The 16,516-nt window shown below is 33.9% G+C and overlaps 1 protein-coding gene across 1 annotated transcript in view; it reads left to right on the forward strand.

The window, feature by feature from the left end:
- Positions 1-16,516, forward strand: part of LOC103916287 (probable G-protein coupled receptor 125) — a 245,912-nt gene that overhangs the window by 116,577 nt on the left and 112,819 nt on the right. The window lies entirely within an intron of this gene.

Genomic DNA, 16,516 nt, shown 5'->3' on the forward strand with positions numbered 1-16,516 from the left:
AATAGAAATGAGTAAATATCTTGTTCTTTCTATCTCTGGGTCCAGTTCTGCAAACTTTTGTATGTGTAAGTAATCTCTTTAAAGTAATTTGGAAATATTTGTTTTAGTGAGGTGCTTTCAGGGGATTTTACATTGCAAAAATGTATTTTTTAGGGAAATTACCTTTACTTCCACTAAAAAACATTACATTCTCTATCTTCAGAACTTTATACAGAGGGAGAGTGTTATGTTGGAGGTTTTGAGTAGTAGCCGAAGAAAAACAATAATAAATAAGTCTTTTAATAGAATGCTCTGTTATTATCAAATAATGAAGTGGAACAATTAAATTTTGATCTAGCAGGAAATGGAATTTTGCATGTGGCTGAGCGTGTTATTAAATTTAAGTATTGCAGAGTTGAATTTTTGTTATCCTTCAGCTGAATCTCATTTTAATAGGCTTATTTCTTGAAATACTTACTATGACAAAATGATACTTTTCTGGACTATATTACTAGTTTATTGAACTTTGAAAGTATTTTGATTGAAGTTATTTTCTCTTTGGTGCATTTTAATCTTCTGTATGGACTATGCAGTCAGTGATACGGTAGTTTGTGCTCTCAGGATCACCTGGTAAAAAGGAGCAATCTTAATAATGGAAGAATAGGTTTAATTTGTTTCCTGCAATGGAGTTCATTTCTTCTGTGGACACTGTTAACATGTCTATCTATAGGAAAGAGAAAGTTGTCTCTGAAAAGAGAAGAGTTTGAGATCCATAAGATGAAAACCAAATGTCAGAGATCTAAAAGAGACATGATATCTGCAAGAAGCAACCCTGGAACACTCTGCAATATATGACATAGTATTATTGATATAGAAATATACATGGCATTACATGAATTGGAAAGTTTTCTTTATCAGCTCTACCAATATATTTTGTATTCCTTCAGAAACTGAGTACCAACATTTCTAGTAAATGAATCTCTTGAAAGTTTGATGGTCAAGCACTGGTGTCTCCTGTTCTAAAAAATTCTACCATAAATGCAAATTTCTCATCTCTCCTATCAGCATGTATGTGTCAAATACGCAGAGTAAGTTAGAATATTTATTTGAGACCCCTTTCTAGAATGTTGGCAGAATGTCACAATATAAAGATCTCAGTAAAATCTTTCCTGATGTATTTTGAACCTAGCTGACTTGATGCAACATACAAAAGGGAAAGTCTGCTGACTACACAAAGAAAGAAGCTAGGAGAAAGAAAGTAAACTTATTACCATGCAAAGCAATTTTGAAGTATGTGGTATATATTCTGACAGAAGTGACTTTATTAGGTGGATCACTAGTTATCACCTGTATATGAATTTGTAAATATTATAACAGCACAGTACAGGAGATTATAGATTCAGCTAAATGATAGTTTAATGGCTTTAGGTTTTAACACTAAGGTGTACTCTGGTTTTAAATGTGATATGTGCATAAACAGATTGAATATTGCTTTAACTTAATCCTGAAAAGGAAGATGTTTTAATTCATTGTTGTTCTCTGAAACTTTTAGGATAAGCATTCCTTTAATTCATTCTGAAATGAGTTGCATTTCTTCATTGTTTAATAGAATGATCTGTAGAATTGTAACTGATAACAGAAAATGGGATTATTTCATCATCCACTAGCAAAATTATTTCTATATTTTCTCAATGGAGGCAAACAGTAAACCTACTTGATTGTGCTATGCAAAGTTCAGGAAAATAGAGAATTTGTGAATGGAGGTGGGAGTTGCTTTTTTTAGTTACCAATGTTTAGTTACTATATTTTAAAGTAATACTCATTATTATGTCTGACTCATTAGAACTTCATCTTAGATGCTGAGATTGTTCTTAGAATCTTCCTCTATTTAGCATAGGATTAATGATAAAGAAGAAAAAAATCTAATGAAAATTACTAAGTACAAATGATAATTACAAATTAATTTACTTCTAATAAAAATGTGAAAAGTTGTCCTTAAAAAGCTTAATAAAAGAGAATGTTTATATATTTTTGTGCTAAAAAGTGTAGCCCCCTTCAAATGTATAATATTGTAAATCATCTGCTCACTAAGCATAAACAATTGTTTATGCCATCTGTCTGTTGCTAACCAATTGCACTAATAAATTGAAAAAGCGAATACTCATGAAGCGATTTGTGGGCAGGTGATGGGAGGAGACTGAAACAGATGATCACAAACTATCTTAATAATACAATCAAAGCTTTTGTAGTTTAAATAAATAAATAGTGATATTTCCTGGCAACGGTAGGAAATTGTTACAAATTTAGTCAGTGGTTGTCTGTACATAATTTAACCTGATCTGGTTATTATGGGATACAGAGCCCCCAAAAGGGGAAGAAATATTAAAAATTTAAATAAATAAGTAAAAAAAACAGTTAAAAAAGAATAAACTTTGAAAATTAAATAATTTAAAAGGCACTGAAAGAGATCTACCAGTCAGAGAAGTTCAGGAGATAACTGTTAAAGTATGCCTATATCCACTTATGGTTCAAATATGTGGTAGGTCTTTTATAGACTAACTTGCAATGTTTCCAAATACCCTAAAGGAAAATGTTATTGCAGTTAGATACACAAATTTTTATCTTTAAATCTAATTCTGACTCTGTAGCCAGTAACCAATCTGAAAGGTTGAAAAGAATCATTTATCACTATTGCAGATCAAAAATGTCTTCTGCTAGGATTTAGACCCAGATGCCTTCTCTTAGGTCCCATTTCTGCTGTTAGTAGGGAGCTTTTGCTGCCTGACTGGACTCTACTGGGTGAAAAAATGGCTCAGATCTATCTTCTTAGTTTTTTATACAGTGGCTTGTATTTTGACACGGTGGTTGTTTTCATCTCTGTTTAAGTACGCTTAAGGGCATCCTCCCAGCCTGGGACTCCAGACTGAGATCCTGTCACAGGAATGCTCCCAAGGCACAATTCTGTCCCGTGACCTGGCTGTGGTCTTAAGCATATCATGATAATGACACACCAACAAGGCTGCTGTAACATTTGAACTCGGACAATGTGAGAATAGCTTATGAAATTTTAGTGCCATTCAGTATGAATCCAGTGTCTGGTTCCCATTTGATATCAGACCTGAAGCATACTTTGAACCTAATCTCTGTTCCTGCCTGATCCTGTAAACTATCTCTGGTGTGCAAAGATAATCAGTTATACAGTTAACCCTCTGACTCACTAAAATTACTTCAACGTAAAATGAATTTTTAAACCTCCTGTACTGTCATAATCAAATGTGTAGTTTATAGGGGACTGTAGATTCAGTATTCATGCTTGGACTTTAAAGAAAGTATTTTATTAACATAATTTACAGTTTCAGCTTCATTGAAAACACTTGTCAAATAAAAAGTCTTTTCCTTTAATTATTCTTCTGACACACGAATGAATTAGCAAGTTAAGTTTCAAAATTTCAATAATCTATATTTTCACGTGTAATCCCTGACTTCTGAAATTTGAATTCCTGATAATATTCTCCATGATTCCATTTAACTTTTCAATTCTATTTATTTCTTATATGCTCTGAGCCAGACTGACCTTTTGATTTGTCAGGTTATATTACAGGTGATGTCTGTGTGATAAAATGTTAGAAGTTAAATTGGTACTATGATTGGTACTAGACATGCTACCCACGAAAAAAAAATCTAAAGTGCTTTGACAAAATCCTATGATTACTTGCCTATACCACTTTGAGACATTATAAAATTTTAGAAATATTCTTGTCTCAGATACTTACTGGAAATATACAATCAGTATGTAAGAAAAGTTTTTTTTCTTGCATAAATAAAATCTTGAATGTCAGACCATGCAAATAATGTATAAATAAGAGTAAATTCATATGTAAAAGTTAACAGGAGTGCAGAAAGAACTTAATGCAAAGATTTCCACCAACAAGTGACAAGGCATTTGGGGTAGGATAAAGCACAGAATTAAAAACCCAAAGAGGAATTGTGAGGGGAACATTTGAAGGTGCAGAAAATAGGTCTCATAATGAAAGTGCCTTTCCTACAATCCACTACATGTGAAATGTTCAGGATCTCTATAGATAATTAATTATATCCATTTGGAAGCTGCTTAGTAGAGTGTGCAATAATTAACTTTCTCATTAATGCAAAAAGTAATTGTTATATAAATAATAATTTCAATTTACACTGGAAGTGTCAAAGCCAGAGTGTAAGACGTGCAGTTACGCAGCTATAGGTTCCAAAATGGTTTTCTACAGTACTGCAAAAACAATTAGTTTTGACTGAGATTTGAGCAATACCTTGTCCTCTTTCAGTGAAACAAAAGTAACAACAGCATTTAAAAACTTCTATTCTAGCTCTTTAGATCATACATTTTTATTAACAGGGACTTTCCTCTTGCACTGGCAATTTGTAATGGTATGTATATTCTAGTCACCTGTGAACCTAGTTATGGAAAGTACTTTCATTTAAGCATGTGCTTATTGTTACTAATTTCATTGAGTTGCTTATCCATTTAAGATATGTTTTTCCATGTTCAGGATGCATGTGTACAGAATTTTTCAAGGCAATAAGATCAGCTAAGGAAATTCAGAATTCAAAGTAATGTGTAGAATGTGTGAACTCAATTAAAATGTAATACAAAATGAAAATACTTCCTGCAACTTGCACAGAAGATGGCTACTTTTCATTAATTTTTCTGTTCCAGTCTATCAGACTAAATGTTCCCCAGTCCAGATCTTCTTTCTTTCACTTCTACATTAAAAAATTGCACAAATGTTTGTCAGTCTCCTGTTGAGAAGATTCACATTGAAATGTTCCATGACCACATACACTATATTAACAAAATACCAGCCAACATACCCAACCAAATACTGCTATACTACAGTGTGCCACAGTATATCAGGGTAATTTGGTTGGTTTTTTCTAGAGTGTACTAACTAGTAAGTTGATAGGCCTCATAAATGTGGCATGAATTATGTTGGCATCATCATTTCCATCATGATTTCCTCTGATTTCCCAGCTCACATTGCTTCTTAGAGAGTATTACAGCACTTTCCTCATCAAATGTGATGAATTTTGAGTCTGTCTGTATCGTACAGATTAGTACAAGATTATCGTTTTCTTTTTTCTGAATCTGTAGTTTTTACAACAGCAGGAAGAATGCAATAAAGAAAACACTGCCAAGTGAAGCAGTTTCTCAGTTGTATATGTATGGCATATTACAGTGAGGCACTGGGCTCAATGCTGGAATACGTACTATCATAGCTTATTTTGCTTTCAAAATATTTTTTCCTCCAAGTATTGTAAAATATGTCATGATTAAACATCCAGATCAAGATTCATGTTACACATCAGAATTTGCTGTTCCTTTTCCTTTGGGAACTGTCTATTTTTGCCCATTTTTCTCTTTTCCCTATTCTTTTCTTTGCGTGTCTTAGCGCCCAAAGCATTTTGCTCTTCTTGTGTTGGATATTGATATTAATTTGAGAATTTGCTCTGGGAACTTATGGGAAAGTTTCTTTGAGTGTAAATTCTTCATATTGATTTTACAGTAACAATTCTAGGTCTGTTTCTTCTTTCTTTGTGAGTAGGTTGTTGGTACTGTCACAAAGGGATATCTTATGTGATGTAGGGATTTTAAGGTTTTTTGCATTTTACCTGCTCCATCCCTTTATATTTATTCTACTTTTTTTTTAATCTTCAAAATATAGTTTTAAATTTCATCCTATAGTAGTTTTTATTGTGATTTAGAATCTATTCAGATATATAGTATCTATTTATTCAATATTCTGAATAATCACATTTTTTTTTTACATTTAAAAATATTCTTTTAATATTCTTCATCCTTAGACATAATATCTAGGAGGTATAGAAAAGTAGCTGTCAGTATCTCTGTTATTACAGCCATTGAGTCCTTGTTTTAAAATAAGATTTAAACTAAGTAAAAGCATTTAGTACTAAGAAAAGATCTGGGAAGAATTTCCACTTATTTTGAATTACAGCAATATAATATATAAACTAGTATTTTCTGTGCAGGCATTAATTTGCTTGCAGGTGTGTTTAGATTGTACACTGAGTGCTAGGTACGGAAAAAGCTGACATGTCTGTCGTTCAGTTCATTAGATGGGTTTAATTTCAAAATCAAAACCAGACAAGACAAACTGCCCCTATCTTTCTTCTTCCAGAATGCTCCAATCACACATTTGTATATTTATACCTCTTACTACTACTCCTTCTCAAACAATGTCTTTATATATTTATGCCTACTATGGCATCTTCAACATCCGTAGTTTGGTAGTCTATGTCCAATATGCCTTCTTTTCTCTGCACATTCTTCCGTGGTCTTTTATAATGTGGATGGCTATCCTGCTCTTGCAGGTCTTTCTAAACACTGAGAAAATGAAACAGTGCCAAAATACTATTCATGCATGTGTGACAAATGTCAATTATGTTAGGTATACAGAAGGGTTTCTACAATTCTTATGTTTGTTTAACATATGTTTTAACATATAAAAGTTAATATACATTATGTTTTTTGAAAGTAGGAAAAATTTTGTTGTATCGCTTTTTTCTGTTTCATGGATGCTTAGAACAAACTTTAAAATGTGTAATTACAAGCTCTTGTCCCTTCTTTTTTTATCATGCCCTTTGCCACTTCTCTTTTAGCAGATAAAAAGCTTATTCTGCAAATAACATCAGCCACCTGGGAAGTGTTTTCTTTTTTTGTTTTATTGTTTATGGTATTGATGTTTCAGAGACGTATTATGTTTAAAACTTAAAGTTATTTTACTGGTTCTCCTTTAATGCTATGTACAATTTGGACTTCTGTCTTGTATATGTATGAAGAAGTGAAAAGAAATCTGAATAGCTTGAAGACAATAAATACAAGGACAAAAGGACTGTGAAAATTACCAACTTGTATTTGATATAAAATTCTGTTATTTCAACTCACATTTGCTTTCTTGTGAAACAAGCTTCTGTTCCTGGACAGACATGAATCATATTGATTTTATGTATGCTGTTAATAGATGTCTGAGACATATGCCGTCACTCTCTCATCTGCAATGGTTGGGTAAAAGACTGTTTTCTTCTGATTTTCTGCACCATTGCTCTTGTTACAGAAAGTTGTCTTTGGGATTTCCCAAAGGGCATTGTAAGATTAGTTTCCTTGTTATAAACTATCAGACTCCTTCATGTGCATTCTGCTGTTAAATAATAGTTTGTACGCTAATTAAGATAAATCTCGTAACAAAAACACATTGACACTGTAACAGTTAATAACACAGTACATTAGTTGTTAGAACATATTTTAAGTTAACTTAATGGTACAAAGGTAATAATGAACAAGTAGACTACTGAGTACCAGTGAAATTCCCAGTTCTGCATTGACATTTGAGGAATTATACCCCAACTCTAGTTTTCTTACTATACTAGTAATCAACTTTTTACGTTTTTTATAGAACTGTATGTAAGTTGAGTATTTTCAACTACTTTTTTCTAAATTCTGCTTTCTAATGCTTATTTTATTTTCACTGAGGAAGACTGATGCTGGCTAACAGAACATACTTCAACATCCAATAAATAATTACATTTTGTTTCTCAAAACCTTTTTCACTACATGCTTGTTTAGCTAATTGATTGTTACCTATTTTTGCTGTTACAGAAGGCATTTCCAATTTCTAAATGGATAATTCTAGTAACTGTAGAAGTGTGCTTAAAAGTTTTTCTTTTTTTTTTTTTTTTCTGGGTTGGTTTGATTCCTGTTGGCTTATGTTGGACCACAAATAGTTTGATGATGACAAAGGGTTCACTAAAATAGATTGCTTTGATGATTAGCAGGTGATATGGCTGGAATTTTTTTCCTGAATGTGGGTTCTTCTCCTAGAAACTCTAATTGTTTCCTGACTTTCCAGTCTCCAGCTGTATATGATAATCAGGGGGAAATGGCCAACGGCACAAAGGTGAGGAGGTTCCTTTTGGAAGATTCAAACCCTACACGTGGCATAAAGGTGCTCACCGAAAGGTACAGTCTTTTTCCTTACAAAAGTGACAGTGTTGGCTGTAGCTTCTCTTAAGGATCTGATCTGCTCAGGGAAAATGCAGCAGTATATGAGGTCATGTATCAAAGATTTTTTTGAGTGGTTTTTGGTTTTGTGGATGTAGAGGAATTAATCTGTGTGATTTTCTATGTGGTAGTTAGGACACTATAATTTTTATGTTGTGGGACTTCTCCAGAGACTATATATATATATAGCCAGATGGATAGTTGTTACTGAATAGGTAGTGAAAGTCAGCAATGGAATGCAAATTTTCAGTACGGGAAGTGGGTATGTTACCTCTATATTTTAAGCACAGTGTAGACCTAGGGGTGAAATTATGTATAGTACCTCTTTTAAGTGACTTATGAAGAGGCTACTATACCAATGAGTTGATTCATGAAAAGTCTAGTATGCTTCAGAACTGTCTCCATGACACATGAAGTGAAATTTGAGTTAAAATACTACTGCCAATATTTCCTTGCTGTTTGCGAGGAAATTATTTAATTGGGTAGAGTGCTGTTTCTGTGGTTTTGGTGAGCTTAGCTGGGAGAAGGAATTCACCCCTGATTTTTTTGTTATTTTGAAAAAAAAGCATGAAGATATTAGTAGAAATCTGTCAAGTTTCTTTTTTGGGTTAAAGGATTCAATATTTCCTTATTTCATTGACTGTTATCACTTTGTAGAACTTGAAAGATGTTCTATATCATGGTGAATCCAGAAGTCCTTAGCATATTCTGACTCATCAAACTAAAAATATATATAAAAATCTGTGAAGTAAAAAAATTTCTTGCAGTAGTTGTTGATGCAATACAGTGATATTCACTAAAAACACATAGATGAAATAATGATGTGAGAATATTTTTTTTTTAATTGCTTTAAACATCACGGTGAAGTTCTGGCATTCTCTACTGTATGAGAAGAATGGTAAACATGTGCATCTATGAGCACACATGCACATACACCTGCATGCATATAAATAACTTTATTACAGAATAATAACTTTATTACTATATAATAAACAACTTTATTACAGTTTCATGATTTTGGGGACTGGAGTCCTGGTTTCTGTGTGTATGAGATTAGCAACAGCTATTCTGGAAGGAATAGTGCACACATGGACAAGTAATACTATGTGCTTATAGTGCCTATAAGCTATTTGAGTTTGATCTTTTCTGAACATTGGGAATGTCTCCTAAAAAAAGAAAAACCAGAAGGAAAATGAAGTAGAAAAAAGTGAGGGAAGGAGAGGGGAAAAATAGTTAACTTAGTAGAACCAGTTTGCTGGATTTACAGTCCTCATGAGATCATTCTCTGTTCTGTTAAAATGTGTATTGTTGGAGGGTGTGGGAAGAGGGAGCGATTTGGTGATGGGGGAGGAGAGAGTTGTTTATTTGTTTAAAACAAACAAACAAAACTTTATGACAAGACTTGTATTATTAGGAGAGTTGACTGAAACTGTAATTCTTCATTCTTGTCTGCCATTTTAGACTGAATGTCATGTGTTGTACTTTTAAAATGGGATGCAAGGGTGCATGACTACTGTCCCAGTGGGCACCTCACAAAGATGTGCATAGTATTTCTTGAGCCCATCTCAATGACAACTTGATTTTTAACTAAATGGATGTTGATATGCTGACCTCATGTTCATACTGGGAACTCTTCCTGCATTATTGATTTATGTGTGGTTGGCATAATATATATTAAATATACAAAGGAATGGTTGTAAATTAGTTGATCTGTTATTTAACATAGTACATACAGACTTGAAAAGTACAGATGTGATCATAGCATAACTTCCTGACTGCAAGTTATAAAAATCACATCTTCAGAATTCCAGATATATTTCAGATAGTTCTACATAAGAATTAATTCATTATTCTAAATTATTGTTATTGTACTCCCAAACTGTCAGGGAAGGAACTTACAGGTGTTAACTGACTTTCCAAATCGTCAATGAAGGAACTGGTTTTAATGCCAGATTAGTTTTTAATGAAACACTTATGCTCAGTTTTACAGAGAAAGGAATTCTAAATATTCATTGTATGACTTTATACACATACAGTCATTCTAAGTGAAGTTAATTTGCTTCACTATCTTTTTTTAGGGAATGAAACTCATATGCAGCTTTGCTTTGTTTCTGAGAGAACTTGATGATGAAATACAGACAATTAGATTTCCTTAATGAACTTGAGAAAAACAAGTGGTTTTAAATGACTCTTCATCCAGGCCTTGTACCACTTTCTTCTATTGGTATCAATGTGTTACTAAAAAGTAATTTAAAAAAATACTAATCAGAAGTTACAATTGTACTTATGATAGCTAGAAAGATTCAGTACTTCAGTAAGAAACTTGAATGTAATATTCTTTCAAATGTTAGTGAAAAGTGTTGAATTTAGGGATATAAACAGAGCCACAAAGGGTCAGTCCAAAGCTCAGTTTAGCCGTTTCTTGCCTCTAGTAGGAGTCTAATAGGGTAGGTGCTTTGGGAGAAAAATATGTAGAGGAAAGGAAACACAGCGGTACTTCTCTTTTATATCTACCTTTGTATGTCTTGTGGATTTCCTCCACAACAGACCGTATCCAGAAGATTGTCAATACAGGAAATTGGTTCCTTCTTTGGGAAAAAAATGATCTGAAGTTTTGAGACTTCTTAATGGATTAAGCCTTACAGTGCCACACTTGTTTTTATTTATTCACTAAATTATATTATATATGTTCGCAGATATAGAAGTAGTTATCTTTCTTAAGGTACCATGAATGCAAATGTAAAAACCTGAGAACAGGGGTGATGATGATTGTTAAAAAGCCCACATCTATTAACACCCTCTCTGTGCGCGTGCAAATATATATTCATACACTATCAAACTGCAGTCCTGGAGGTTTTCTGCCATTAATCCTTGTACTGAATTTTTTTCATACATCCTGTGTTACTGTTTAAAAGAAAGAAAAAAAAAAAAAGTTGGCCAATTGTTTTAGATCAAAACAGGCTGGAGGCTATGAATTATGGACAGACAAGATAACACGGAATTGTATTATTTTGCTAAATTTAGATTAAAGCCCCTCAGACCAAAAGTCTGATGAACCAGAATTGAAAAACACAATGGCTAATTCAATATGTACAGGTCATACAGTAGATGTAACAGCTGTGTGATGTATGCTTCACTGACCAGCATATGCTGCTAGTCTGAAAGAAAAAGAGTAAGCTTAGGACTTGACACTTTAAAAAAAAAAAAAAAAAAAAAATCACATTTCTGTGACATTATATTACGGAAAGCCTCCTGTATTTCATAAGCTCACTTTGATCAGTACTGTGTAAAGTATCTAACAAATTTGAAACTCTTACTAAATATAGACTATGAAAGTTGCATATAATTATCACACTCATTGAACTGAAGAGTTATTTACAGCTATGTTGTGTTTCTTCAGCCTTTATCACTGCACTTCTGATGATAGCAGTCATCTACAGAAATGCCACAGAACATCAAATATACTATTTAAGTGGTACTGATCATTTAAATGTGTAGATTTTTAATTTCCACATAAAATAGGGTTACATATGCATTCCAAACTATTTTATTAACAGCTCCTGTTCACCAGAACAATGGTTTTCAGTCTCTGTAGGCTTTCAAGTGTACTTGATTGATTTGGCATCTATATTTTAATTCTTCCTTTTCAGAAATTTCATGTCTGAATTAAGTGAAGTCTGTAGTAAGTAAATGTCTAACGGGAGTATATGTCAGAATGTATGTAGTGTATTTGAAATAAAGTGCATCTTACCCTTAGAGTTTAGCTTAATTCTGTCAAATAACAAATCAAATCAAATGGCAGAATCAAGCTTCAGCATTAAGTTTTCCTCCACAGTGCAATTGGTAGAGTTTCTTTAAGGAAGGAACTTTCAAAGAGGATCAGACTCACTGGGTACATTTTGCTACAGTGGCTGTCAGTGTTTTGTTTCTTGGGGATTCATTAAAGTGTGGAACATCACTCTAGACATAATTGAAAACTAGCAGTGAATGTTAAAATCTATTGATAGATTGCTATCTGCAAGAAATACTCAGAAAACCTACTGCTGTACTATTTGCGCCTGATTTACCATTGTACAATTCCAATGGAATCACTGCACTGAAAAAGGAGTCTGTATTTAGTTTGGCTAATTATCTGTGAATTCCTGGAAAAATCTTACCCAGTCTGTTATCAGTTTAAAAAAAAAACAACCAAACAAACATAAAGTGACTAGGGCGCTATTTTATATCTTCATTTTAAAAAACTCTAAAAGGTTATCTTTTTCTCTTAGCATTAGGCTCAGGGATGCTTTAATATATGTCAGACTTAAATCATCAGTGAAAGTAAGATAATTCAGTAAGTATTGAGTCACTATAAGCATGAGCTGGTAACCAGTTGCTTCTCCTATTATCTGCTCATCCTTGATAGATGGTAATGTACTTGTTCAGACTTATGCTAGTAGTAGTTGCTTATGTAGTAGAGATGCCCTGGCAATCCTACTTCTAAAACACTATTACCACTAGGAAGAGTAAGGTACCTAGATGATGATTTTCTTTCCAATATGCCTTCAGTTTTTAGGAACATGTGTACAGTTGATACGAGCTACCATGTACTTGCTGATTTTGCAGTATCCTTGAAAGTGGTACAATAGTAAAATTGGTTGGCCTTATATTTCAGTCCAAATAATGGAAGTTTTTAATTCTTATTAGGATCTGAGAATAAACTTCCTTTAAAATGAAACAGGTCTTCTGCAACTGGGCTATGGGTAGGATAATCAAAAAATGAAATATACCTTCTGTAGGCAAAATGTGCGGATGTGTCATGTGAAGTTGTGATATAACCTGAAGAGTCAGGGAGGAGATGTTTATTCAGCTCAGTGAACAAGTACTGGAGTGAGGTTCACAACTTTAGGGCACTAAATTAAACATCATCAGTGCAAGAAGGGAACAGGCTACAGATTTCACATACAGCTATGGTGATGTCTTCACAGAATTATGAAGAAGGAAAAAGCGTAGGAAAACTTTTCTTGCACTAGAACTCTTAAGACCTCTTTTTCTCATGTTGCATCATTAGCTTTGCTAGTACATTCTCTTGTGCCGTTGTGAAAGCATACCACGCTGATTTACAAAGACGAAACAATGGTACTAACTCCGTTTTACTTAACAGTTGAAACGGCTTGAGAGAGCACAACCTCCTCTGTAAGTTTCAATATGCATATATTGAAATAATGCCTCAAAATCGAAATAATACATTAAAAATGCATTAAAAATTAATAAGTTCTGAGTTGCTGAAGAGATTATTTTAGACATAACAGTTTCTAGTGACACTCCATGTGTCATTTCTTCATTTCCCTTTGTACATAGTTGTGGTTTAACCCCAGCCAGCAACTAAACATCACAGAGCCGCTCGCTCGCTCCCCCCCGGTGCGATGGGGGAGAGAATCAGAAGGGTAAAAGTGAGAAAACTCATGGGTTGAGATAACGACAGTTTAATAGGTAAAGCAAAAGCCACGCATGCAAGCAAAGCAAAACAAGGAATTCATTCACTCCTTCCCATGGGCAGGCAGGTGTTCAGCCATCTCCAGGAGAGCAGGGCTCCATCATGCGTAACGGTTACCTGGGAAGACAAACACCATCACTCCAAACATCCCCCCCTTCCTTCTTCTTCCCCCGGCTTTATATGCTGAGCATGACGTCATGTGGTGTGGAATATCCCTTTGGCCAGTTGGGGTCAGCTGTCCTGGCTGTGCCCCCTCCCGGCTTCTTGTGCACCTCCAGCCTTCTCAGTCGGTAGAGCATGGGAAGCTGGAAAGTCCTTGACTAGTGTAAACACTACCTAGCAGCAACTAGAAAGGAAATTAACTCTATCCCTGCCGAAACCAGGATAGTAGTTTAAGGATTTTGTCTACATGCAGGCATTGGGGAAAATTAATCTGAATGAATTTTGAAAATGTGTAAGGGAAACCCTAAGTAGGCACCCTTATCCAGAATCAAAGTAGCTTTAATTCAGTTCAGCTGAATTGAATTAATTTGAAAATGAATTCAGCTAAATTGAACTAGTTATGAAGGAAAGTATCAACAGAAATGTCTAAGTACAGTTTATTAATTTACTTTTAATTTAGACTTTTAATAAATTGTTCTAACTTTTCTTGATCGTCCCTTGCACACATTCTCAACACGTCTACACTCTCCAGATTTTCCCAAAAATTTTCCTGTGGAGTGTAAGAGGCTCATTCAATAATACTTCTGCCGTGTAAAACAACTTTGTCTTTGTTTGCCTAATCAGTCTTGAAAACATAGATATTTTTCCTCTCCTTTTTTCTCCATTTTACCTTGTTATTGCATTCAGGTTGTGTTGTCTTCTGTTAAGCTATGCAGGACTGACTGACCTCTCATTATCCCAATAAGAAATAAGGTAGATCATTTTAACTGTGGAACTACATACTGAAAAATACTGTACGCTTTTTATCACGTGGCATTGCTATAGCTCTAAAAGCTATGTTATAGCCGAAATGGAGAATTGTAAAATGCAATGTTCAGCAATTGCTGGGAAGGTTTCAGAGTCTAAATGCATGCTTAGAGTGATTTGCTTGACCATAACATCTTTGAGATGTCTTTATCAACGGTTTCATGCTGTTACATAGTAGTAGGTTTCTTAGTAATTATCTTACAGTCCCTTGCACCCTTAAACAAAAATAAATTTAAAATAAAAAAAAAATAAAATGAAAGGATAGAAGAAATGATTCAGGTATTTTATGATCTATAAACAGCAATAAAATGAAAATGCAGTAAGTATAAATTTACTGGAGTTACGTCACATAACAGGGTCATGCCGCCAACCCAGGCAGAGCATAGCATAAAATTTAATAAAAATACATAATAATTCCTCAAATTTTATCTCTGTAGAGTAAACAAGCACATAAGTCTACAGAGCTGAATGAAGGAAAACTTATCAGTGAGGAGCCTCAGGTATATAGAATTTTCATAAAGCTGCTGACAGCGTGTGTCAGGATATCCAGCTGCTTTTGTCATCTTATATCTGTTTATATTTTCCTATGGTATTGGCTCCTAATTACTTATTTTGTAGTACAAGCACCTTATAACCCTTAAGCAGCAAGATAAATGCTTTAGAGCTGATTCAGTTAGGCTGCTATTTGTTGGAGTAAATCCTGCTCCTTCCTGCCTAATCACAGAAAGCTTTCCTGGCTATGTTTTGCAAAGAAGCATAAATCTCATACTGTTTGAAAGAAGTGTCTTCATTTTCAGGTTCATCATATCTAACTGTATTCTGACAAACTTGTTGAAATTTGTTGTATTCCTACAGGTTGTAAGACTTGTAGTGCAGGAAGAGAGTTAGAGTAGTAAATCCATCAGATCTGTACCTGTTATCCAATTCGTGGCAAAGCACAGGAGCATTACAGTAGTAAATCCTGCTGTGGTGATTATTGCCATAGGATGGACAGGCCATTGTTCCTGATTTGACTTCCCAGAGCATTAGATACACACAGATCCAGAATATGAGAAGAATCTTGTATGAAGGAGTTGCAATTTGTTTTAAGACCAGCTGCTCTATGAAATCCATATGCTCTGACATCAAGTCACAATGCCATACTCTTTCTTTTTAAAATACTACTCCTTACGATGTTTTGAAGAATTTTGTCTTTTAAAAAAAATTATCTGTCACTATTTTTTATACTTGCCTAAGAATTCCTTAGAACTTAAACTAGACCTTCTAAAGCCTTGGCCATGAGGAATTTGCTTATTGATTGAGCAAATCTAGAATAATCACTACAAATTAAGATAATCAGAACTCTTTTCACCCATTTCTCTTTCACTACTTTTTCAATCTCTTCTATGACATTTTTATTTCTCTTTCCTTTACTGTGGTGTTTATTATGTCCTTTTATTTTAGGATTTATTTTTCCATTGATTCTATTTTCTCTAGAGGAAGGCAATGCATTAGAAACTAATCAGGTAATTTGTTTCTTTTTCCAATAATGTACTAATGCACTGCTTATCACTTAAACTAATCTTTAGTTCTTTTGGGCTAGTTTTGAATCTTTTCCTTTCTCTTCTCTTGGCAAAAGAAGCTCTCAGGCACATCTTGCCCTTCAGCTGCTTGTGATGCTTCTGCTTATGGTCTGCAGATAAGGCGACTGCCATTCTATAATAGGCAGAAAACCTCATGATAAAGACGGTCCTGGTAAGGGCTGAATACACATTTCCATTTTTGCAGTGCAGAAATTTTCAAGAAATTGGTGGTTTATTATCATATAAAGACAGAATGTCATCTATTGAGTGTTGTGTGCCTCCCTTAGGCAGAGAAGTATTTGAAAGGTCTACGTTATAGAGTTTTTCTGATATTTTTTTGTAATACAAACTGAAAGTTTGGTGAAAGAGTTATATTTTCAGTAGCTAGAAAAATTGATAGTTGTGATTGCCCAAGGTTAAAATTGTTTTGAATGTGGGATTTTTTAAATTGAAATCTAAAAA

This window comes from Pygoscelis adeliae, unplaced genomic scaffold (genome assembly GCF_000699105.1).
Source record: "Pygoscelis adeliae isolate BGI_AS28 unplaced genomic scaffold, ASM69910v1 Scaffold294, whole genome shotgun sequence".
NCBI lineage: Eukaryota > Metazoa > Chordata > Aves > Sphenisciformes > Spheniscidae > Pygoscelis > Pygoscelis adeliae.